Consider the following 10,300-nt stretch of genomic DNA (forward strand, 5'->3'; position numbering starts at 1 on the left):
TATAAAAACATTGGTTTCATTTTCATATTATACATCGCTATAATTTTATATATCCAATTTGTCTAAAAATAAATTAATCATTTTCATACTACACATTATTCACAGTTTATAATATTCATCCTGTTAATAAATAAAATAAATAAATTAATTTTCATACTGTACATTGTCGTCGTGCATGACAGATAACATGTTCGCTTCTTTTTGTCGATATTATGACGAAGTTCGATATTCGTTCTGCAGAAAGAGGCTTGTCATGTTTGTTCGCTAATATTATGAAAATATTTGCGGCCCTCCTCTCTCACCCCTTCATGTTTTAAACTGCTTATGGATTTGACCACAAATCTTGCGATTAGTTTTTCCTATGAAATAAGAGAAAGTTTGTAATGTCTTGCTTTGCTCCCTCATGTTTGAATATTGCATATTTCTATAGTCCCGTCGCTCTAATTTCCGGCAGCCAATCGCGCTGCAGGTCGGCTACATTTAAATGTGTGCGTCTTGTGATTCGCTGATGTAGACGATATTCATTTCTTAAGGCTCGATAAATACTTAATATAATCGGCCGCCATTTTTCCTCTTTCGTTGGCGTTCGCAGAAAGCACACGAAGACGTTATTTGCCGCTCAATTATTTGCTGAATTACAGTGCGTTTGATTTATTATCATAGGAGCTACGACATGACAATGTTTAACGGTGTGGCAAATAGATTCCTCGTCTGGTAGCTCGGCAACGAAAGAACAAAAATGCCGAACGATACTATCTACCTACACTTTATAGAGCCTTCACTTCCTGTGACGTAAGCAAAGAGGAGGAGTCACGCCGGGAATAACAGCGTCGCGACTATAGTCGGTACTATGAACATAAGCGTTCTTTTTTTATAATTTTGTTTCATTTATTTATTCGCTTAATTTTTTGTGAATGTTTAGTCATATTAATAACAACAAAAATGACCTATATTCATACTATGCGTAAATTTGCAAGATATGTGCCTGACATCCTTATCAGTGGCGTAGCATGAAATTTTAAGCAGGGGAAGCTAACTCAAGTTGTCTTTCATGTACATATGAGAAAACGTATTACAAAAATATAGTCTTAAAATAAATAGTAGTCAATGTCAAGCCAGCAGTCCGAAGATTGGTTGGAACCTCGTAACACCAATAAGGCATGACCTCAAATGGTACGTAGTAAAATATGATTTCATGGTTTACACACATCTCTAACAAATAGACACGGTCATTTGTTTTTTAAATCGCACTTTTGTTCGTAAGTCAGTCTTGATAATAGAATTGTCCTAAAAATTCAAGTAAATTGGTGTCAGGAACTGTTATTTCACTCATTATTTATTATATCAGCCACAATGCACACTAACACTTCAACTGAACAAACCCTCACGAAAGGGATAACTCGGAAACTTTCAATGTAAAAGCTAGCTTCTTCCGTGCCTTGCGACAAGGGTAGTTTAGTTAGAAAGGGATGGAGAATCTTCGGGATGGGTTACACAGAAGAATGAGTGAAAGAAACCGGTCTGCTTGGAAGCTGGTGTGTGCAGGCTTCTTGTTTACTGCTGCATGACAAATCATCCTGAGCTGCCGCATCACAATATTTAACGCATAAATATAAACTCTATTAAAATTAATAAATAATTTTGTTCATAAACTGCAGGTTTATTATGAAATTATTATTATTAACTGGGGAAGCTGAGCTTTTTAGCTTACATTGACGCTACGCCACTGATCCTTATACAGCTAAAGCATAAAGGCGCAGGGAGAGGAGGATCTGAGGAGAAAGGCACCGAACATAATATGTAAGAAAAGAGAAAGATTGAACAAACGCAAAGCGATCTTCGGTTGTACAGAGACTCGCCAAACATGAACTGAACATAATGTATCTTAACTGTTTTCAATGGATTCAGTTATTTATGTTTAAATGCTTCGCTTAGAGTACAGTTGGATGCCTATGGAGTAGGTCGAAGTTTGTAGTATCTCGATATCACCTCAAATGTTTGAACATTGCACGACACACTGATCAGCATTTCAGAGTGGTGGGGATACTGACTGTAATATTGACCATATAAAGGCGTCTATCAGTATTTGTTTCAGTATTTTAAGGAGCAGCCATGGACGATGACGTGTGTGCTACTACATCCGTGTAGTACAACAGATACTGGAAATAATAATCGTTTTAAGTCTGCTTACTGAGAAAGAGACGATAAATTGGCCACAAGAGATATGACAGATAAGGGAATCTTACAAGCACCCCATTTGTAGTTGTTTAAAGAGGAAAGGACAATAAATCTGCCCTCAACAACAAATAGGTCTACTGGAAAGAATAAATATCACGTTTACAATGCTTAGGCCTATTGTATAAAGGACCACATTAAATACATACCTAAACACGTTAAAATAAATACTATGTAACTGATTTGGGGTTAACATTGTTATAGGTTAGAGATGTAAACACTTCTCAGCATGAATTGGATGAAGATGAATTTATGGTTACTTACTGGCTTTTAAGGAACCCGGAGGTTCATTGCCGCCCTCATATAAGTCCGCCATTGGTCCGTATTCTGAGCAAGATTAATCCAGTCTCTACCATCATATTCCACCTCCCTTAAATCCATTTTAATATTATCTTCCCATCTACGTCTCGGCCTCCCCAAAGGTCTTTTTCCCGCCGACCTCCCAACTAATACTCTATATGCATTTCTGGATTCGCCCATACGTGCTACATGCCCTGTCCATCTCAAACGTCTGGATTTAATGTTCCTAATTATGTCAGGAGAAGAATACAATGCGTGCAGCTCTGCGTTGTGTAACTTTTTCCATTCTTCTGTAACTTCATCCCTCTTAGCCCCAAATATTTTCCTAAGCACCTTATTCTCAAACATCCTTAATCTCTGTTCCTCTCTCAAAGTGAGAGTCCAAGTTTCACAACCATAAAGAACAATCGGTAATATAACTGTTTTATAAATTCTAACTTTTAGATTTTTTGACAGCAGACTAGATGACAAGAGCTTCTCAACCGAATAATAACAGGCATTTCCCATATTTATTCCGCGTTTAATTTCCTCCCGAGTGTCATTTATATTTGTTACTGTTGCTCCAAGATATTTGAATGTTTCCACCTCTTCGAAGAATGAATCTCCAATTTTTATAGTTCTATTTCGTACAATATTCTGGTCACGATACATAATCATATACTTAGTCTTTTCGGGATTTACTTCCAACCCTATCGCTTTACTTGCTTCAAGTAGAATTTCCGTATTTTCCCTAATCGTTAGTGGATTTTCTGCTAACATATTCACGTCATCCGCATAGACAAGAAGCTGATGTAACCCGTTCAATTCCAAACCCTTTGTGTTATCCTGAACTTTCCTAATGGCATATTCTAATGCGAAGTTAAAAAGTAGAGGTGACAATGCATCTCCCTGCTTTAGCCCTAAGTGAATTGGAAAAGCATCAGATAGAAACTGGCCTATACGGACTCTGCTGTAAGTTTTATTAAGACACATTTTAATTAATCGAACTAATTTCTTGAGAATACCAAATTCAAAATAAAAATATACTGTAAATGTAAAAAATAATTTTAATTACTACTATGATTTTGTAAAAAATATAAGAATTATGTAATAACTATTGTCTCATTATTTTAAACCTCTTGGGTACTAAAAATGAGCGAATGTAAATGTTTCGTTTTCCAATAGAAGAGCGGCACATACGCCATTGCCGTTCTCATCATTCTTTATACCGTAGAATACTTTCTATAAATAAATAAGTTATCTGTTTATAGCTGATATTACAATACCTACGTTGTTATAACAAAAATACACACAAATCATGTTTAAGTATTATTAGAGTATCGTTACTCACGTTTTTATTTCCTTGGTTATTGGTGTGACATTTGCACTCAATTTTTTGTTTTAAAATTAAGCTTAATCTATACTAATAATAAATCTGTAAGCGAAATTTTTCTGGTAATTTTCGATTTTCCAAAAATAATTGGTGTTAACATGTATAATTAATTATACTTAAACCGAAAATCGCTTTTTTTTAATTTTTGTTTGTATGTCTGTCTGTCTGCCTGTCTGGATGTTTGTTACCTTTTCATGCGATAATGGCTGAATGGATTTCGATGAAAATTGGAACATAAATTAAGTTCGTTGTAACTTAGATTTTAGGCTATATGGCATTCAAAATACTTTATTTAAAGAGGTGGTTATAAGGGGCCTGAATTAAATAAACCGAAATATCTCACTTATTATTGATTTTTGTGAAAAATGTTACATAACAAAAGTTTCTTTAAAAATGATTTCCGATAAGTTTTATTCCAAGCAAAATTTTGATAGGACTGATATTTAAGTCTGTCTGGATGTTTGTTACGTTTTCACGCGATAATGGCTGATGAAAATTGGAATATAAATTAAGTTCGTTATAACTTAGATTTTAGGCTATATGGCATTCAAAATATTTTATTTAAAAGGGGGGGGGTTATAAGGGGGCCTGAAGTAAATAAACCGAAATATCTCGCTTATTATTGATTTTTGTGAAACATGTTACATAACAAAAGTTTCTTTAAAAATGATTTCCGATAAGTTTTATCCCAGGCAAAATTTTGATAGGACACGCATTCGGGGGTCCCGGGTTCAAACCCCGTGGTCGACCAATCTGACTGGGGTTTTTCATGATTTCCCTTAGTCATAAAGGCAAATGCCGGATTGGAAAGATACATGCCATTATTCATCACATCCTCAATTACCAATACCAAAAACATTAATCAAAGTCTATAATCAGTTACATGAACACAAGCCATCTACAACACACAATAGAAACAGGAACTCAACAAGAGTAAACGCGGCCTGCTGATATACCCACACATTCTAAACACGCGACATGATCACAGATGTTAAGGCGTGAATAAAATAAACTTAACAAAAAAAAGGTGCACAGTAAGGTTAACATAAAAATGATCTTCGTACACAATCAACTGTATTAATTTGGAGTGATTTATTAAAGGATGCATTCAAGACTAATTTAGAAATATGTTAAACGAATTATCTTTGCACCAAATGAGTGGTCTCTAGACCAAGATGATAGCATTTTAATTATTTAAATACAATTTAAATTAAGTAGCATAAAAAACGATTTATTCTTCTATCAAACACGAATGTTCCCTGGACCCAATGTTTTATTTTAATTATGTAATTACTTTATATTTATTTATAATAAGTGCAGCGGAGCGCACGGGTACAGCTAGTTTAATATATAATGTTTAATATAGCAAACACCTCCGACAAATATATTTAGAAAAATCATTATAACTAATTAAGTATTGAACTTTAAACCTTGATTACGGGTATCACCATGGATACGGTCATCCTTTGCTACTTTTTCGTTAGGAACTGCAATAGGCTACATTTAGCAGTGACATACATGTGTTGGATTTCTGCTGAAAGACTGAGTTACAAGGGAACAACCGCCATCACAGGGTAAGGACAATGCTTGCTGATATTCTAAGACTACGAGGATTGGAAGTCCATAAAGAAGTGCATTGTATCTCGTAAGATGATTCAACAAGACGAGCAGATATTGTTGTCATTGATAGAAAAAACAACACAGGAATGATACTAGACCCAACTATCAGGTTTGAAAGAGACGCATAACAGCCAAAACTTACTGATGCTGAAAAAAAATATCTATGAACTTTGCATTTCTTATTTTGGCAATCAGGTGAGGCATTGAAGGAGGTAGGGTTTACAGTCCATCAAGAGGTGCAGGGACTAGCCACACAAGGAAGTGTTCGGCGAATTGATATCATTGTCATTAAGAACAACTCGGCATACATTCTCGATCCCACCATCAGATTTGAGACACATGCAGATCAACCGCGTGAGGTGGACAGTGAAAAGAAACGGATCTATGAATCAACAATCCCGTTTTATAAGGATAAATATAGCCTGTCCCACATTGATGTAATAGGTCTGATGGTGGGAGCACGAGGTACCATACCCTTCTTCTTTGTCAACAAATGTAAAAACCTGGGCCTAACACACAGCACTGTGAAAGAAATAGCCATTAGTGCCCTCAAAGGATCGGTTCAGATATTGAGAAATCATTTATATGGGAGTGATAATGGAAATTTCAAGTTATCTTAACCGATGGCTGTTGATTAGTTTAGATATCAATTCCAGTAAATCCGTACTATTATGTTTCTCGCGGTATATGGCATTCAAATCATTCTAACCTATCTGATGATATTTTTTCCCCCTTTCTTAACTGTAAATGAGCACAAACGCTACTTAGGTGTAAATTTTTCTGACATTTTGTATATTCGATTCCCTAACCGTTTCAAATGTTTATCACTTTACCTTTTAGGTGTGTTTTCAAATTATGTAATACGCTTTGTCAGGTCTGGCAACCTTTTCATAAGGGAAGCTAAATTTATATTATATCATGGCTAATCGTTGGTCAGTACAGACCGATTATTTAGTCCTGACAGCTAAGTGAAGCGAAAGAGGGGAAGTAATAGGAGTAGTGGGGAGAGCTCCGGAGTAGAGATAAGGGCGAGCGGTCGGTAAAGGAATGCAGTATATCTTAATTGTACTAGCAACATACCCCTCTACCTCAGGCATTATATCCGATCGCTCCGACGGCAAGCGAGAGACTAACCCTAACACCCCTTGGCGAATCTAAATGGACTCGCCTGACTCGCCGGGGACTGTCAGGACTAAATAATGGTAATGTACACGAACTTCTTTTTGAGTTCGTGGTACCATCTCGAATTAATACACCTTTAACCTTTTAAAATGAAAGGGATTCACATTTTACAACATTGAGAAAATGCTAAGAGAAAGTCTGAAAGATTCAATTCAAATTTTGCAATTCTTTCTCTATTTCAAGTAATATATTGTAATTTCACCAGCGTATAGTTAATTAAATATGGCCATTTCGCGTCGGTACCTTTGATGTAGCCGGACTGATTTCAGTGACCTTCAAGCCAGCTAGAGCGTGAGATTCTGCTTTCTCCCTAGAGTTGGCGCTGACATCACATCAGCTAGCAGTCGACACAGCGGAAATATAACACATAATTAATACATCTAGGTACATTATGTACGCAAATAAAATAAATTGGATCCATAAAATAATAAATCCGTCATTAACTGTAATGTCTAGACTCTAGAGTTCCTTTATAATGAGAATTGAGACGTTGACTCCAACAACAATTAAAATATGTAATGATTTTATAGCACTGAAAATGGAAAAACAAAACTCTTATGAGAAGTAAAACCATATACCTACATTATATTATATACAAATATTAAACGAATTTGATACTTAATTTTATAATGTATTATATTATTTTATAATATAATTTATTATATCTGAAATATAAAAAAATAATATTATTACAACTAGTTTTTCACTGAGAAATAAGGAAAAGCTGTTAACTTGAATTTGTTTGAAGCAAAGCGTTACTGGATTATGCAATAAGGTAGGTAATGTTTGGATCCTGTGTCTCAACTCTATACTCAATTATTATCTTAGCGTATGCTCGATTACACTAACCTCTAGCGCTTGAAAGTTGAACTAAACGCCGGCGCACAGAGAAACAAAATATAGGAAAATTCGCTCAGTGTCCATTCTTTATAATCCCTATTCGCTGATTTTACCATCACTTCAATTTTTTTTTTTACGTTATTGTATGTATTTTCATTGTTTCATTATGAATTTCTATATATGTATTTGTTTTCTGGATCCTTGTGGTCACACTTATTGAAGAACAGATGATGGTTTAATTTTATATATATATATATATATATAGTTACTTAAATTTGATATATACTGCATACTGATCTTCTTTATTAAACAACTCTTACATTGTATTTGTACGAATATTAATTATAGACACTCACTGAAGTAACCAAACAGTACAGATCAACTGTGCTTCTCTCGAACAACCTCCCGCTACTGCTGCCAAGCAGAAAAAAATTAATTAAACCATAAGGAAGTGTACTCTATAAGAAAAATGAACCACATGCAGTTTTAACACGGTCTAGTATATACAGTAACGAAGCTTGAGTTGTGAGGCCGCTAGGAACAACAAACTCTGCCGGTACTATTTCGCATTGTCTGTAATGAGGCGATATTAGCGATCCTAGTGGTTAGCAACTACCTATGGTTGCATATTTACTACGTATTGAGCTTCGTGACTGTATATACTAGACTGGTTTTAAGTTTTAAGAGAAATATATACTGATAATTATCGCAAAGAATTAAAGATAATAACGCCAAAGCGATCAGGAATTGGCACAGATGACGTATATAAATCATCATCATGGGTTTTCATGTGGTACTATTTGAAATTTATAAAGAAATCAGAAGTTCCTGTTAACTTGAAAAACACACTTTTCAACCTAATCATTCTGTTCATATACCTAGTCCACAAAGCGAACTTAACTGTACACATCATTTCGTCACCTGGATGCAAGAACTAGGTAACTCAATTTTTCCTATTTTGAGCTATTGCCTATTTATTTATTGCACTAAGGAATATGTCTTGTTTTCTTTTACCTATTTGATAGATTGGAAAACAGCTGTCGCTGGTATCGTTCGATAAGTTACCTAGTTCTTGCATTGCATTCTGCGCGATTTTTACTATGCTCTAACAAAGATAACTAAAAAACGCAAATTTCGATTTACCTACTTCTTGCATTCACATGACGATTTAATAGTTCTGAAATTTCTGTGTGTATAAATAAATAAGTAGGCCTATTGCACTATTAAAAAAATTACTCCTCATTCGGAATATCACTTTTTTTTTTTGCTGTACAGAGATACTGCCATTACTTACTTACTTACTTGCTTTTAAGGAACCCGGAGGTTCATTGCCGCCCTCACATAAGCCCGCCATTGGTCCCTATCCTGAGCAAGACCAATCCAGTCTCTATCATCATATCCCACCTTTCTCAAATCCATTTTAATATTTTCTTCCCATCTACGTCTCGGCCTCCCCAAAGGTCTTTTTCCTTCCGGCCTCCCAACTAATACTCTATATGCATTTCTGGATTCACCCAAACGTGCTACATGCCCTGTCCATCTCAAACGTCTGGATTTAATGTTCCTATTTATGTCAGGTGAAGAATACAATACGTGCAGTTATGTGTTATGTAACTTTCTCCATTCTCCTGTAACTTCATCCCTCTTAGCCCCAAATATTTTCCTAAGCACCTATAAATTCTAACTTTCAGATTATTTAACAACAGACTGGATGATAAAAGCTTCTCAACCGAATAATAACAGGAATTTGCCATATTTATTCTGTATTTAATTTCCTCCCGAGTATCATTTATATGTGTTACTGTTGCTCTAAGATATTTGAATTTTTCCACCTCTTCAAAGGATAAATCTCCAATTTTTTTAATAAAATAATCAAAGTAAGAATTAGAAAATAACAGAACTAGACAGGAATTTTATCAAAGTAGTAATTTCATATAGGCTATTTAATACACCTCTGTATCACAATTCAGTATTTATTCTTAATTTGCTTGGTTACATGTCACAAAATATGTTTTTTTTTTTTTTAAGTTCTTAATTATTATAACCACCTAACAGAAAGAAGGTTTTTCAGTATGGAAAAAGTTCGTCATACTTCCACTGAACTGATTGGAACATACTTAAAACGTAACGCCTTTCAAAACAACACGATTGCATTTAAGAATTTTTAGGTCACTAATAGCCAGACTTTGGCTTCCAGGACTTCCAGCAAATGACCTCCAGTATCTTCGACTATTGCAATGGATGATATCAGTGATTCGCCTCTTTCTCAAACTTTGTCATTTTTTCCGATGAAGCATCATAACGTGCTGATATAAATGCGATATAACTGTTGATTTCATGTTAGCACAGGAGGTTTTTTCACCTCGCGAACTGAAGCAGCTTCGTCATCTGATGCAGCGTCACTCTGGTCAGCTTGTAGCCAAGCCGCCATGAATAATGTAATTGTATTAATGCAGAGAGAGAGAGCGAGAGAGAGAGAGAGAGAGAGAGAGAGAGATTTCCAGCAGAGATTAGCGTAAAGCAAATATATCGTTTAATTTGTGTAACTGTTTTAATGTAATTTATAAAATAAAAATGAAATTGTTCTTTATTTATATTTTTAATACATTAGAATTCATAGTGTACATTTTTAGTTTGTTTATACTGATTTATTTTAATATGTAAATAATAGCAGAAAATATAAAAAGGTAATATAAAACATTAAATCTTAAAATATGCAAAATATAGGTAGGCAAAATAAAAAATTGCCCT

The sequence above is a fragment of the Periplaneta americana genome, chromosome 5 (genome assembly GCF_040183065.1).
Source record: "Periplaneta americana isolate PAMFEO1 chromosome 5, P.americana_PAMFEO1_priV1, whole genome shotgun sequence".
In the NCBI taxonomy this organism is placed as follows: domain Eukaryota; kingdom Metazoa; phylum Arthropoda; class Insecta; order Blattodea; family Blattidae; genus Periplaneta; species Periplaneta americana.